Source organism: Pteropus vampyrus, unplaced genomic scaffold (genome assembly GCF_000151845.1).
Source record: "Pteropus vampyrus isolate Shadow unplaced genomic scaffold, Pvam_2.0 Scaffold609, whole genome shotgun sequence".
In the NCBI taxonomy this organism is placed as follows: domain Eukaryota; kingdom Metazoa; phylum Chordata; class Mammalia; order Chiroptera; family Pteropodidae; genus Pteropus; species Pteropus vampyrus.
In genome coordinates, this window is record NW_011889390.1 from 162655 (window position 1) to 180574 (window position 17920).

Sequence of the window (17920 nt, forward strand, 5' to 3'; positions counted from 1 at the left end):
ATAACTACAATTTAGGATATAAAAAAAATATAGCCCTATGTGTTTTTTTGTTGTTGTTCTTGTTTGCCAGTTAGGAAATACTTCATATGCTTTTATATATGATTATGACAGCAATGTCATAAGCATCAGATTTCTATTTGGTCTGTGGATCTCATTTTTAGGATAGAGTTGGCTGGACCTAAGTAAAATTATAAAATGATTCACAGAGTTGTGCTGTAGAAATTAAAAGATCGTTCAATTACTGTCTCAATTTCTTTAGGCCTTGTATAATTAAGAAAACAAAAGGAAATATTTTGAAGCAAGTATATGTCCCAATGGATTATTTTTTTCTTGTTTCACCAAAATCCCCATTGATGATCTTGATGAGCCTTGACTGTTATGTTTGGCTTCAGTCAGTAACATCGCTTTTGTAGTCTGCTTTTTCTCAGTCTACACAAGCTCAGTGGTAGATTGTTCCCAAGGGTGGTTTGATGCTAACATTTGTTCAAAATATTCAACTCCATTACATCTATCTTATGAAATCTCTATTATTATTAGGACTTTGATGAATATAATAAAACTTATATTTATTATTGGAACTCTCTGTCACTTAAAGACAGAATCAAGTGTAATTTTTCTTTTCCTCTTTACATCTTATTAAACTATATCTTTCACAGTTTTCTTCATTTAGTTCTCTGGACAAGTTTAACCTTTGTATATATGCAGACATCAGTGATCAAATATTATTCTTTATAGATAATGGTAAAGACCAATCACCATGCTTGTGATTGGTATGAAGGCCAGAACTTTCTCACTTATAACAGTAAAGCTGACATAGATTTCAACTAAATCAATATCTGCAAACATTATGTGAAATATTTATTCTCTCTCTGTTATTTAAGATATGCACATTATGATGCTTTAAGGGTGATAAGCTCACTGAGTATGCTAAAAATATTATAAAAGATATAAACCAAATATACCTATATATTATACATATAATATGTATGTAAGCAATGTGAAGTTTATGCGATTTTTATTTAAACTCTATAAACGATTGTGTGTAAATGATAAAATATACCTTTAAAATTATCCAAGATATATAGAAAAATTAATTCAAAGAAATCATGATGTTATACATTTATAAATTATAACATACATGTACAAAGACCTTCTCAGCAAAATACTATTTATAAGATATGAAATCCTTTAAATCAAGAAAATGGAGATATGGAGAAATATAAGACTTTTAATTAGAGAGAAAAAATATGCCAAAACCGAGAAGGAAGAGAAACGATGGCAGTCCTAAATAACTAATAGATATTTACTCAGTCTGGAAGAGTGAGAGAGGGAAAGGAAATAAGAGACAGACCTGAAGATGGAAGGAGCTGGTTCATTTAAAAGCTCCAGGCCACATTAAAAGTATGGAAACTTTTTTCCTAAAAGCAACAGGAAACTATTGGAAAAACAATTAGTAAGAGTGAGTGAAGATAAGATTCTTAATTTAGATAAAACCTTGCATAAGGCAAATCTGGACTTCCCCTGAGGTTACTACTTCTGCTGCCTTCTCAAGTAATGGCTTCTGTGTTCTCTTCTATATTTGTTTGCCACAGTGTTTATACCACCTACTGGCAGTGTAAGATTCTAAGTACACCACATTGCTATTTCTATATCCTTCCTATTTCCTAGGAATTCAGCCTTTATTCTCACCATCTGACCTGTCACTCACTGCCTCACACTATTGCTGTGATCACATTACTCCCATCACGAAATCCATCAGATCACCAGAATTTACACCAACATTCTTCGCCGTGTTTCCTGTTCTTTTAGATGGATTCTCTATGTGTTTTTCTAGAGCCATTACCTCCACCTGTACAACAGATTCAGTATTCCGTTCACCAGCTCTAAGATATTGTTTGAGTAGCTCTCCCATTTCTTATATACATTATTCATATCAGTTTATTTGTTTGTTCCTATAACCATGCTTTTATTTTTACCTTCAAAAGTTAATTTAAAAAATACTCTTGACATACATCTACTTCCAGTTACCACTCTATTTCTGTTCCTCTTTGCAGAAAAAAAAAAATCATTGTTACAATTGCTAAATTACAGAATGTGGGTATTAAAAAACCGGTTCCCTTTCCATGTGCTGCTGAGTGACTGGACCCGGTAGAGTTTTCCTATTGCCCCTTCATGGCAACATAAGCAGTGCGGTGTTGAAAAACCATATCACACTGTGTATCACAACTTTTTGAGGTCTCTTCAGCATATATGCACTCTTCCGAAACATGGCAACCTGAACCCGCTTCGTCCGAATATACACCATGAAAAATACTGTGTTTCCCATGATTGATTGTATACTTTATAGATGTTGGAAGAATTCGTTTGCTTCAGAAAATGCAGTTGTCAAGTAGCTTATAAAACACTTCTGCAGCCCATTTTTTTATATCTACCTATCTCTCGCCATACAGGCTTGGTTCGAAACAGAAGCTTACAGAGAGAAAATGGCTCAATTCAAAGCCTTGGCCTCAAAGATTATTCATCAACAGATTTAACTTTCTGATGGAGCATATTTAAATCCTAGCTGGAGACTCCAACAGTGTGTCAGTGTATCAACTGGAAAGTCTTTGGGAGAAGTCCTCAATTTCAATATGGTTCCACCAATCAGTCACAGTTCATTTTTCTGAAGGTGTTGCTGTGAAGAGATTACAAGCACATCCTCAACAGTAAGATTTCTCATCACATTCGACTGTGAAACTACAGGGGAGAAACAGTGGTTTTCTGTTCTTCTCGGCAAAGGGACACTGCATTGGACAGCTGAAAATCAATGCTTTTATAAACGACGTGGAGGCTACTCTCAGTATTAATACCTGCACACACAGAATGTACAGAATGTAAGTTCATGACCTTGGGTCTTGAAAGAATATTTCCTACCAGCTCTTTGGTACTGAAAACAGGTCGCATCATAAGCTGAGTCATAGTCCTATGAGACTGGGTTTTAACTTCACTCTGATCTGGACACGGGAATAAAGTGTTTGTTCAAATATAAAATGCATTACATGAAGTACAGGTAAGAATGGAAATCCTTTTCTCTATGTTGTATAAGTGCTGGCTTAGACTTCACAGCATACACCATTACTAGCAGCAAATCGGTCACCTGACTTCAGGATTACAGAACACAGGTATTCAAAACCTTGTTTCCTTACCATGTGCTTCTGACTGACTCTAATGTATATAGTTTTCTTTTTGCCTCTTTGAGGCAACATAAGAAACAGTATTGAAAAAACATACCACGTTGTGGCCACTTTTGGTGTTCTCTTCAACATACGCGTTCCCTTCCAAAACATGGCATTAGGAACCCGCTTAGCACAGATTTCCACCAGAAAAACTGCAAATGTTTCCAAATCGACTTCACACTTGGTAGATGTTAGAAGATTCCAAGTTTGTTTCAGAAACCGTCATTGTCAAGCCCCTTCTTAGAGCAATACTGCAGTCCATTCAAAATATCCATACATCACTTGGCATACAGAATGAGTTTGGAGTGCCACTTTGAAACACAAGCTTATAGAGTGGAAGCAGCTCAATTCTAAGCCTTTGCTACAACCTTTATTCATCAGAGTAACCTAACTTTCTGACGAAGCATATTCGGATCCGTTTATTTCTCCACCAGTATGTTAGCGTCTGACCTGAAAAGTCTTAGGGAGAAGTCCTTCCATTTCAATATCCCTTTCCCAATCATTTAGTCTTCACTTCTGAGACGGTATTGCTGAGTATGGGATTACAAACACATCCTCACCAGAAAGATTTCTCATCAATTTCGAGTGTAACACTACAGGTAAGACATGGTGGATTTCTGTTTTCCTCGCAAAAGGGAGACTTCGTGGGATGGCTGTAATGATCCGCTTTCGTAAATGACAAGGAGGCAACCACAGTATTAATACCTGCACATGCAGACTGCACAGCTAGGAAATTCATGACCATGGATCTCTAAAGATTGCTTCAACCAGTCTTTCCTACTGAAGACAGAAAGTATTATAAACAGAGCTACGGTCGTGTCAGACTGGGGTTTAAATTCATTCCTGTCTAGAACACTGGAGAAAAGAGTTTCTTCAAATATAAAATGTATTCATTGAAGTATCGGTAAGAGATGTAATTACTTCCTCTATATGGTGTAAGTGCCACCTTAGACTTCAGAGCATACACCAATACTAGCAGCAAATCATTTCTGAGACCTGGATTACAGAATGCAGGTATTCGAAAGCATTTTTTTTTTACATGTGCTTCAGAGTAACTCTAAAAGTTAAAGTTTTCTTACTGAATCCCTCTGGCAAAGGAATCACAGTGTTGAAAGACCATACCACATTTTTTTTTTTTTATCGCAACTATTAGAGTTCTCTTCAGGACATATGCTCCATTCCAAAAAATGCCAGCCTCAACCTGCTTCATACAAATTTCCACAATGAAAACTGCCAGGTTTCCAGTATTAATTTCACACTTTGTAGTTGTTAGAAGATTCCAAGTTCACTTCAGAAACTATAATTATCAAGTCATTTCTTAGAACAATATTGAAGCCCATTCAAAATATCTGTATATCACTTAGCATAAAGGATGAGTACAGAGCACCGTTTCTAAACAGAAGCTTACAGAGTGGAAGCAGCTCTTCTCAAAACCTTTGCCTCAAACATAATTTGTCAGAGTGATCTAACTTCTGAGTTAAGCATATTTGGATTCCAGCCTAAATGTTCCATCAGTTGGTCAGTTCCCTCTGAAACATATTTGGGAGACAGTTTCAATTTCCATATGCATTACAAAACATTTACGGTTCATTTATGAAATAGTGCTTCTGAGGACACAGATTTCTCCTATTCCTTAATCTCAAGGATTTGTCAGTAAGAGAAACACAAGACCCACAAAGAGATAAATCAGAAGCTCAGTCTAAAATCCTTAAGAATACAGATATGCAAGGACATCTGTACGCAGCATAGTTTGCTAGAATACATTAATATAACAAGAAAAGGAAAGTGTTTCATTACAAAAGGGAACTGCTTAATTCTATGATCAGAAGTAATTAAAAAATTTAGTATGGCCATTTAAGCCAATTCCAGTGCATCAGAGAGTAATTGTTATTACTACTGTAGCAGCTAACATTTACTGTGAGCATCCTATTTTCCAGGCACTGTGCTTTTAACCAGCAAAAGATACTGACTCCCTTTACAAAACATTCCCAACTGTGAAATGGGCATACTAGGTCATGAAATTTTACTTTCATGAACTTTCCCAGTTTGTGCTGGTTTCATTCTTACCAAGTTAACTTCAGATTGTGATCTGGCCTCATATAAGTGTCTTCCTAAAGAAAAAAATAAGGAATGATCATACAGAATTCAAGTGTTCCATTTGAATGGAGAGGGATGTCTCATGGGAAGCATAGAAAATGACCTTGATGATCATGTGACTTGTCATCGAAGAATGTCTATATGAAATGAATATGCTGGTTAGTCTGGTCACCAGAACAAATAATTCTTATTTTTAATTAACAAATTGGCACTCTGCTGTCTACCTTGGTTATGCATGTATTTTCATTATTCATCCCTGGATATTAAGAGTGAGTGTTTGGAGCTTCATGGCTTTGAATCAGGTCTAACAATCTTTATCAGCACCACTTTCATCATGAAATTAGTTTTCAAAGAGAGATCAAAAAGGCTATATACTGGAGAAAAAAATTGTGTAGATGACAGAGGTTCTGTTCTTCCCTCCAATGACCAAATCAAAGTTGTAACTGAAACTACAAGCAGAAGGAAGGTAAAATTGCCTGGTATCTAGAGGAACAATCCATACAACTATGAAGAAATCTAAGAAAGCACCATGCAATGGCAGAAGGTAGGACGGGGCGAGGAGGCGCCGCTGCCCGGTCCTGAGTGGCTGAGTGAGATGGATGCTTCGGCAGCAGCAGCAGCAGATGTCTCTTAATGGCGCTGCATCCGCGAATGAATTTTCTCAGTGTCAGACCTGCTGTCTCTGAGTACCAGTGCCAATTCGGCTACACACAGGGGCATTAGGGTACAGAAGTGTTGGTGCTATCCATTTTTCCCTGTTGAGCCCAACCCCTCCCAGTGCAGAAACACAGGATGGCCTTAACCATGACATCATCTCACTGAATAACAGAGGTAGCTCCACTCAAGCCACATCCAGGTGTGTCCTTGGCCCGTCAGGTGCTCCTTGCTGAGCAGTGCCTAGGCTCACAATGGAGGCAGCTGGCCTCATGTTCTGGTGTGGCCTTTTGAGGCAAGTAAAAACACAGCATCTGTGGATTGCTTGCTGAATCTTAACAGGTAGCCCCAGAGAGGTAGAGCCCTGGGCTAAATTTGGCCTGCAGTCGGACCCCTCTCAGGATGTGTCACTGGACACCTACTTCACAAATCCACACTGATAAGACCGGGAGACTTAGGAGCTTTGCATAGAAACAGACATGGAAAGGCAGGCAAAATGGGAAGACAAAGAAGAGGAAACTTTTTCAGAAAATAGAACAGAGATGTAGGAATAATGGAGTCAAGCAATCTAACAGATACAGCATTGAAAACACTAATTATAAAGGTGCACAATGAATTTTGGGGAAGTGTAGATAAATTCAGTGAGAACTTCAACACGAGATAAAAACCATAAAAAATAGAAATGGAAATTATAACAGGGAACCAGTTCAAATGAAGAACACATTATCTGAGATGAGAAGTACATTAAATGGAATAAAAAAAGTGAAAAAAGAAGAGGAGCAAATGACCTATAGAGAGGATGGGAAAACCAAGGACGCTCAAACAGAATGACAAGAAAAAAGAATCCAAGACTATAATATTAACTTAAGGAGCCCTTGGGACACTATTAAAGGTAAAAATATCCATGTCAAAGTGGAACCTGAGGGAAAACAACATATTGAAGAGCTATTTGAAAAAATAATGGTGGAAAACTTTTCTAACGAAGTGAGGGAAATAGATATAAAACCCCAGGAAGCTCAGAGTTCTCCAAACCAGGAACCCAAAGAGGCCCACACCAAGACACATCATAATTAAAATACCAAATCTTAAAGACAAAGAGAGAATCTTAAAAGCAGTTACTTACCTACAAGGGAGTGCCCATAAGACTGGCAGCTGTCTTCTCAGAAGAAACTATGGAGAACACTTGAATATGTTGCTTGGCGCAACATATTCGATGTGAATAAACCCAGGATCTACAACCAAGGATACTTTACCCAACAAAGCTCTCATTTAGAGACGAAGGACAGACAAAGAGTTTTCCAGAGAAAAATAAGCTAAAGGAATTTATTACTATCAATCCAGTATTACAGGAAGTGATGGAGGGACTTCTTTAAGAAGAAAAAACATGTATCAAAAACCAGAATAAAGACTGGTAACAACTGTATTCCTATCCATTAGTACCTCAAGGGAAAAGAGTGAAATGCTCCAACTAAAAGATAGAGTGGATGAATGGAAAGGAAAACAAGACCCTTACATGTCGCCTATAGAGGCTCACTTCAGATTAAATCACACATGCAGACTAAAAGGAGGAGGATGGAAAAAGATATTGCTTTGATGGACCTAGAAGGTATTTAAGTCAGACAGAGAAAAATAAACACTATGTGGCTTCACTTATTTATAGAATCTAAAGAATTAAAAGAACAAACTAATCAAAAACAGACTTACAAATATAGTGGACAATTTGATGATGAATAGAGGGGAGGGGGTTTGGGGGCTGGGAGAATAGGGTGGAAGGTTAAAGAAGTACAAATTAGTAGCTAATGGATGGTCACGAGCATGGGGAGCATGGCATAAGGAATGTAATTAGAATGAATACGTTGGCTAGGCGAGGGATGAGGGGAAGGAGGGAGCAATTATGGGGATCATTTTATGAACTGTATAGCTCTCTAACCAATGGACTGTGTACTTGAAACTAATTAAAATAATTTTAAAAAGGCTACATACTATATGATTCCAACATACTGGAAAAGGTAAAACTGTGAAGACAATCAAAAGATCAGGGGCTAATGAGGAATGGAGGGATGAATAGCTGGAGCAGAGAGGATTTTTATAGCAGTGAAACTAATCTGCACGATACTATAATAATGGATATATGTCATTACACACTAGTCAGACCCACAGAATGTACACCAGGCGTGAACCCTAATGTAAGCATGAACTTTGTGTGATTATGACGTCTCATTGTAGGCTCACCGATTGTAACTAATGTACCACTCTGGTGCAAGATGTTGATAGTAAGGGAAGCTATGCGTGCCAACGGGGCAGGGAGTGTATGGGAATTCTTTGTGTCTTCTGTACAATTTTGCTATGAATATAAAAATTTTCTAAAAGAGATGTGAAATTTTCGTGCTTAAGTATAACAACACAGAGTTTTAAAAAACTACAAAAAAAAAAATCAAACACGTGCCTGCTATGCTGCCTGCACTAGCAAATGCAGTTAATTCTATCAGAAGCAATACAAGATTGACATTTTTATGCCAATTTTCAAGACAGGAAGTGTAGTTCTCAATGTTAATTTTTTGCTCAGAGATCACACAACAATAATAGGATTCAAACTAGTCTCTATGAATCCATAAACTGAGTTTCATTATTAATCTATGCTATTTGAGTAGGAAATGTAAAACTCTGGCCTTTCTATGACTTACCCTAATAACTGCGGCCACTAACCTCACTCATATAGAATATTTATTATTCATGAAATGTTCATGATTTTTGATGTTTGAGATGGTTTATATCATTTAGTTCTCCACAATCTTAGAAAGATTAAATTATTTGTTCAAGCCTGTTTTTCGAAATCAATGTTACTTGAAGTCAAAGCTTCTTTCAAAGTGACACCTTTCTTGAGACACTTGAAATTTGCCTAGTTTTTCTCATTCATATCTTCATATCCACTTAAGAGGTAAAAGTCATATAAATTGATATGAAATTATACTTTCAAGTTGCCATTTTTAATTTTCATAAATTTCACCTCATCATAGGGAAAGGGACATTGTGATTTCATTTGTATGAAGTTTTCATTAAGTAAAATGCCTTGAGTGCTTTCTGTCTAACTGGAATTACGTCACTGAAAAATAGATTTCCTAGCCTCATGGAGCTTAAATTCAGTGGAAATTTGACATATACTGAACATATTAGATGATGCTTTGGAGAAAAATAAAAAATAAAATTTAGAGTTTGAAGAGAGTATCATCTCTTTTGGATAGAGTAATCAAAGAAAGCGTATCCCAACAAATGAATTTAAAGCAGCTAAGACATAAGCATAATCTTAAATTTTTCATGTGTAATCAGTTATTAATTTTATATGAGTTAAACCACTTTTGAAGATGTGAAGAAGACACTGCATGATTGATATTCCTTGCACAAATATTGATAATCACCTCATTCATAGGACATTTAATGTGACAGCCAAAGGTTAAATTTCATAAAATGTCCACAAATCATTGTTATAAAACACACATGCCTTTATTATAAGAGAATCACTCCTCCCTAAGTCAGTGTCTATTGTATTTTACTTGATATATAATTACTAGAAGGTTAGTTATCACTCTGAGACTTCTCCCCGCAACTCAGAAGTGGGAGATCTTTTGCTAGAGAGAGGCAGATAAACAGAGACAACTGACATCTGTCAATCTGAACTCAAAAGAAGACAGAATAATAAATAAATTCCAATGTAGAATATGTGAAATGATAGCAGGCTAGGTTAGGGTAGTTCAGAGTGCAATAGTAAAGAGATTTAATAATCATTGATAGCATTCAGAACATGTGAGAACAGGTAGCTTAATAAATGATCACAACTTGAGTCAACAATAATATGCTCGATCGTGTTCAATGTATACAATTCAAAGGCAGAGGGGCATGGCACATATTTTAGACTAATTTAAAAGATATATTGTTTAAAATTTATCATCTATCTTTGAAAGAATAAGCTTTAGGCATCTAGATACACCACTTTGAGAAAGAGCATTCTCTAGACTAGCTGAGTTGCTTGGATAATGAGTTATTCGAAAACTATGGGGCCACAAAAATCATGATTTATACTCAAATAATTAATGTTATCATTTATTTCTGACATGCTACATTTGAGGTTTTATTGATGCATCATTCATAGCATTCTGAAGCATATCTTCTCACATCTAATTATCATTCCTATTAGAAAGTACTCTCAGAATCTTCGCATATTTCAAATAAAGATACCTATTGCTGGAAAAGAGCAAGCTAGCTAAATTATTATTAAGGCAGTGTTTTAAGTTATGTTTAATCCAAATGTTATAATGACTTAAATGATCTCATCCAATAAAAATTTATGGTCGTATAAAAAAAATAGGTAAGGCCACAAAAATCCATTACTCAGTCAGATCTTTTTTATCCACTAGAGCTGGGGGAACATTTGAAACAATGACTAGCATATTCAGCTGATGGACCACAGAGACCGGAAATAAGAAAAAAAAACAATTTGTTTGGCTTTTTCACTCATTAACACTTCTATAATTAAAAATAACTTTTATTTCTTCCCTCTTATGCATAGACGTTTTTAAATTTAGGAATAAATATTTTTGGTTATGCAATCTCCACTAGATTGGGGGCATGGAAGAATGATTGACTGTTGTTTCCTTAGACGTTACAGATCCCTAACTGACTTCGACTGCTGTTAGTTTTGTTTGTTTTCTTGGTTATTTACTAGGACATGAGAGAAGGTGTTGTTTGTTTCTTTGTTTTTTAATGTGTTCTTTAAGCACACTCAGAAGAATGAAAATCACAGCATTTAGATTTTATAAATATCATGAGATCATTTATTCATTGTCAAAAGGAATCTGGGATATGACTACTTGGAATAATTCATTCCATATAATCATCATAGACAGTCTTTATGTCTGCTTTAGCTACCTTTATGTGTTGGTAAAGAGATATGTACATCAAAATTTACATATGTGCTAAAATAAATTTCAACAGCTGTTTATGAATTTGTCTTATTTATTTAACATTTACAGCATTCTTTATTTAACATTTATTTAACATTTACAGCATTCTTATTTAGAAAAATAAAGAAACTAAAAGCATTTATTCCCTGCTTACAGCATACACGTTACTTTTCCCCCTCGATATTCTACAGGCTTTAACTCATTTAATTCTAATAATTACCGTATTGAGTAGTTATAATTATTACTCCAATTTTAAATAAGAAAACTGATAAAACAAGTAGACATTTAGTAACTTGGACCCAATTAGCACAGGCTGTCTAACTCAGAACATGTGTTCTTTACTATTGCCCAATATGAACTAAAAACTGTAAAGTGAAATCATATATTGTCCTGCATGTCCATGACTCACTATGAAAATTGTATAAATGCATATACGTCGGGACCATAAATTGAGTAGGCTAGATTAACTCTATTTGTCACCCTATAGCTAAATGTAATTTATCCTAGGGGATGATTTTATGTTCATAAGATTTTTTGATATAGCTGATCAGAAATTCTCTTTCAGGAGTCACAAACTCAGTGTCTTTGAAAAAGGTACCACAGTACAATATTAATAATTCCTAATTTCAACATGTCTTTTAATATTTGTACAGTTAAGTGAAAGGATATAATTCAGAAATATTCAAATCAGCAAAATACAACTTTGCATAGAAGCAACTTAATAATGGTATGTATAGACATACATCATAGTTTGAATGATACAGACCTTTATAGGGGTTTTATTATTATCTTATTATAGTTAGAATTCGCCAGTATTAAGAGTTAAGTAGAACTAAGTTCCCTGTTAATTTAAAGAGTGGTGTCAAATATCATGGAATAATATCTATTTAAAAATTAAGAAAAAAATCTGAACTGAAAAAAAGCAAAAGCTTTCATTTTTTAAAGTTATACACCGAAATAGTCTAAAAGAAGGCATGAGAATTCAAAATAAGAGAAACTTGCATTACATATTAATTGATACATTTTTAAAATTTATTTTCCTATCCTTGTAAAATGTTTTGGAAAATAAATATGTTACTTCATAAAGTGTTTGTTTTGTTCTTTTCTATTATGGCTGATATAATGACTCATCAGGTATTCTTCAATGATGCTTTAAAATGAATTCTGAAATTATTTGTTCGAACTTTCCTTCACGTGGAAAAGACATAAATTGTCCTCTCTTCAATAGAAATAGTAACAAAACATATGTATAATTTGAGCCCTTCATTTGAAGGGAAAAATTAGTTTTTAATGTTGATTTTGAAAAAAAAAATATTAAGGGATTTTACTAGAAGCTCGCTTATTATTAAAATGTTTAAGAATTTAAAAATTGAAAAAATTCTGTAGTTATAAATCCTAAATCCTTCAGCAATCCAAGCAAATTAAAAGACTCACTCACAATTTTTAACTCTATTGTTTTACTCAGTTACATTACATTAGATCAATATAAACCAAATTTGGATTTTTTCCCTCAGCTCCCACCTTCTCATCTCTCTTCTGGCTACTGTACTTGCTCTTCTTTTTGTATTCTCTTTTCCTTGTAAGGGCATCACCATCTATGGACTGAACTCAGCTAGAATACTCAGTATCCTCTTAAAACTGTTTTATCTCATCCCTCGTTCCCTATTTCCAGTCCATTAGCAAGCCTTCAGCATCCTACCACTGCTATAATTCTCAGTTCAGTGACTATCAAGACAATGTTGCCCAATTTCAGGCTCTCTTGTCTCATTTTTTTTCTTACTCCAGAAATAGTTTCAAAATGACTGATAACTTCCTCCTGCCAGAAAATGGATGTTAAGACAAGTCCATTAAGTATTCTTAATGTGATCCCAGTTTACCATTCCAACTTCTTGCCCTGTAGTGACTGTTTCCCCAAAACATATTATCTAGTTTTTTCTGAATAATCTATGTTCTTTCATGATTCCAATCCTTTACACAAATGGATTCTTCTACCTTAAAAAGTTCCTTGTCTGTTGGCCAAATGATGTCCGCTCCTGAACTATGCTATGGTGCTCATTCATGTGTACATGCACACACATTACCCCCCCTACACACACAAACACAATGAATACATGTAAAATACTGAATAAAGATATCAAACCTCAGCTTAAATGATTACTTTTCTGAAAGCTGTTCGGACTCCTCTAGAGAGTGCTGCTTCCACCTACATGTTTTCAGCAGCATATTTTACATATTTTTTTACTATTGCATTTACCTTGGCATATTATAATATTTATGTCCTAATTACTCACAAAATTTGTTCCTGATCACTTTTTTTTTACTGAAGTATCATGTCTACTAAATGGTCAATAATGTTTGGCTTGAATTCCATAGAAGAAATACCAGAGATAAATATTTAGAAGTAACAGATGTGAGATTAGTTCTATCTCCAATTAGCATACAATCTTGGGAAGATAATTCTCTAGGTCTTAGTTTCTTATGTGTAAAATGCAGAAAATAAGACATTATGAATAGGTTGGCTGGGAAAACGCAGTGCTTGATACAAATTAAACAATCAAGATGATTTATTGTTGTAACTCGACTATTGCCATCTTCTCTATGAGTAGTTTTCAGCCATTTAGCTTACCAGGTTTGCATGTGATAAGGACATATCACTTTATGCCTTTGGCACTTGACTGTAATTCATTGGGAGCAGGACTATTTTCTAATTCATTTTTGTATCTCATAATATGTAAGTGGCCAGTGCCAGCATATAAAACATAGCTAGGAAATATTTGTGGAAAGAACCAATCTGCCACTCAGAAAGTATATTTATATCTTTTTAATGAGCACTATACATTTTTTATTACTGATAGCAAAGTGAATGTATTTAATTATAGATTTTTGTTATGTTATTGAAATAAGATGCTTATCAGAGTTTAGAGAAACATGGTTAAGTGAGAGATATCCCTAGATCACTCCTGTTGAAATGACAATAAGCTGAACATCTAACTAAACAAAAAATACCCAAACTTCACATCAGCATGTCTGAGCATGGGATCTGCACATAAGAGCAACCACAGTCAGAACTCAGGTGTGGGCAGTAGACTGGGAGAAATAAAGAAGTCGCCTCTTGCATCCACCAAAGCGCCCTGTAGAAGGAGGGAGAGGGTAGAAATGGAAACATACAATCTCCCGAGACCGAGTCAAGAAGAAACAGAAAATCTGAACCGACTGATTACAACCTATGAAATAGAATCCGTAATAAAAACCCTGCCGCTAAACAAAATTCTGGACCAGATGGCTTCATAGGCGAATTTTACCCAACATTCAAAGAAGAATTAACACCAATTCTTTTCAAATGATTCCAAAAATGTCAAGAAGAAGGAAGTCCTCTTAACTCTTTTTATGAGGCCACCATAACCTTGATTCCATGCCAGACAAAGACATTACCAGAAAGAGAAAACAATAGGTCAATATCTCTTATGAACACTGATGCAAAAATCCTCAACAAAATATTAGCAATTTGAATTCAGCAACACATTAAAAATATCCTACACCATGATCAAGTTGGATTTATTCTGAGATGCAAGGTTGATACAATATCCACCAAGTAACTAATGTGATACACCACATTAAAAAATGGAAAGAGAAAAAATGTATGATCATATCAATAGATGCAGAAAAAGCATTTGACAAAATCCAGCATCGATTTATGAAAAAAACTCTCAGCATAGTGGGAATAGAAAGAACATACTTCAACATAATAAAGACCGTATATGACAAACCTGCAGCTAACATCATACTCAATGGGAAAAGGCTAAAAGCATTTTCCTTGAGATCAAGAACAAGACATGGATGCCCACTTTCACTATACATTTTCAGTACTGTATTAAAGAACCCTAAAGATCCCATAAAAAACCGTTAGAACTGATCAATAAAGTAGCAGCTTACAAAATAAATATTCAGAAGTCAGTGGCATTTTTATACAGCAATGATGAACTTTTGAAAAGAGAAATTAAGGAAATGATCCCATTTACAATGGCGTCAAAAACAATAAAATACCTGGGAATCCAACAAACCAAGAAGGTAAAAAACCTGTTCTCAGAAAATTATAAGTCATTGAAAAAAGAAATTAAAGAAGATACAAATAAATGGAAGCACATACCTTACTCACAGATAGGAAGAATCAACATCATTCAAATGGCCATACTATTCAAAGCAATCTACAGATTTAATGCAATCCCTATCAAAATACCAATGGCATTTTTCAGAGAGCTAGAACAAATAATTCTGAAATTTATATGGAACCATAAAAGACCCCGATTATCCAGGGCAATCTTGAGAAAGAGGAACATTGGAGGTATCACACTTCCTGATATCAAACTCCACTACAAGGCTACAGTGATCAAAATAACGTGGTACTGGCATAAAACTAGATACATTGATCAATGGAACAGAATAGAGCGCCCAGAAATAAATCCATGCCTGTACCTTCACTTCATATATGACAAAAAGTTAAGGATATACCATGGGATAAAGGCAGTTTCTTCAATAAATGGCATTGGAAAAATTAGACAAATACATGCAAAAAAAGAAAAAAAAAGAAATTGGATACCTTCTTAACCATATACAAGAATAGACTCAAAACGAATTAAAGAAAGACCTGAAACCATAAAACTTCTAAAAGAAAACGCAGGCGGTAAAGTCTCTGATATTGCTAACAGTAACTTCTTTTTGGATATATCTCCCTGGGCAAGGGAAACAAAAGAAAAAATAAATAAATAAGTTTACATCAACTAAAAAGTTTTTGTACAGCAAAGGAAATAAACAAAACGAAAAGAGTATTCACTATGGATACATCTGATAATATCCAAATTACATAAAGAACTCATACAACTCCATGACAACAAAAATACAAACAATCCAATTAAAAAGTAGGCAAAAGATCTGAACAGATACTTCTCCAAAGAAGAAATACAGATGGCCAATAGACATATAAAAAGATTGTCAAGTTCACTAATCATCAGACCAGTGTGAATTAAAACCACAATGAGATATCATCTGACACCTGTCAAGGTGCTTATCATCAATAAATCATACAAGTGTTGGCGAAGATGCAGAGAAAAGGGAACCCTTTATTTATTCAAGGAAAACCAAAATGATAATTAGAAAACACCTATGCACCCCAATATTCATGGCAGCACAATTGACAACAGCCAAGATATGGAAGCTACCAAAGGCCCATCAATAGATGATTGGATAAAAAATTTATGGTTCATATATACAATAAAATTTTACTCAGCCATTACAAAAAAATGAAATCCTACCAATTGAAATGACATGGATGGACCGAGAGGTTATCACACTGCGTGAAATCAGTCAGACAAAGATAAATACCACATGATTTCATATATGCAGAATAGAAAAAAGAAAAAGAACACACTAATCAAAAAAAGACACAAATACAGAAGACACTTTGGTGATGGACAGAGGTGATGGGAGGTTGGGGTACTAGGAGAATGGTGTGAAGGGTTAAAGAAGTACAAATAGTAGCTGATAGAGGGTCATGGGGATGGAGAGCATGGCATAGAGAATGCAGTTAGCATTAATATGTTGGCTAGGTGGAAAACCAGAAGAGAGAAGGAGCAATCAAGGGAATCGTTTTATGAACTATATAGATGTTTAACCAGTGTACTGTATACTTGAAACTAATAAAATTTAAAAAAAACTAAAAAACACAAATAAAAAAATAAACACATTTGTGTAGTGAACGATTGAGCAGCTACAATATAGAAAATCAAACTTACAAAAAGTCAAAAAGAAAAAAAGAAATTTTACTGACTTGTTGATAATTTTTAAATTTTATTTAAGAATACTTCAAGATTTTTTCCCATTTCTCAGACTGTTAATTCCTAGAAGATAGCTTCATTAAATTTTATGGTTTGCTATGGTATAGTGTGATCAAGAACAAAACCCTCTATTTATCCTTAAAAAACAATTCTTTTAAAAATTGTTATGTGGATAATTTGATGCTGGTTCTCTCAGAACCTCACACCTGTGTATGGAGAGAGATTTTTTTCTTAAATTTGTTACAGCTTTCTGAACAGGAAATACCAAGCTGTCGATAATTATTTACAAAGAAAATATATACAAAATACTCAAAGTATTAAGATAATGACATTTATTTTAAACATAAATGTGTCTCATTAATATGATCTTTGTTGATATAAGGGAACTACCTCATTTAAAACATGCAAGTTGAAGTGGTTATACTGATTAGTGCTCAATGGGATAAGATTTTAGTAAAAACAGTATTTCAAAGATAAAATTTGCATAGTCATTACATAATGGAGAAAATGTTCTCATATTAACTGTCAGCTTTTATAAATATTCCTTATTCCATCATTAAATAAGAGGAACATTAGTAGTCTATATTGATGCTAAATGTGATTTCTAGAAAGGTAAGTCCATATTTCATTTCAAAAGCAATGGTAAAATATCTGAGCATTCAATACAATTGCATTTTTAATAACATGCACTGCACATGCTGAATTAGAACCTTTTGAATCTCAGATTACTATTCTCTTATAGGTTAAAAGAACTATTCTTTTAAAATAGCTAACAATGACTGTGAACATTTACTGGGAGATTTCAGGGAGCCAGGCACTGTACTGAGGGCTTCATATACACTTTTGCATTTATATTCATAAGAAATTCGTTAGATAGTTTTGTCATCAGTAGCAGACCTGATGCCTAGAGAATTTAAGAAACTTGTCCAAGGTTATCCAGCCCAGTAGTGGTGAAAAGATAGAAATGTAGGTTTGTCATCATCATCACGCTTCTGGACAAGAGAAAGATGTAGATTTAAATGAATCCTGGTCTCACCACTGACTAAGTTGTACAGCTTGGGCAGGTTATCTGTTGTTTCTGTGACTCAGTGTTCTCATCCGTAAATTGAAGATAATCATAGTAGCTACCTCATGAGGTTTTCAAGGGGAATAAATGAGTTAACTT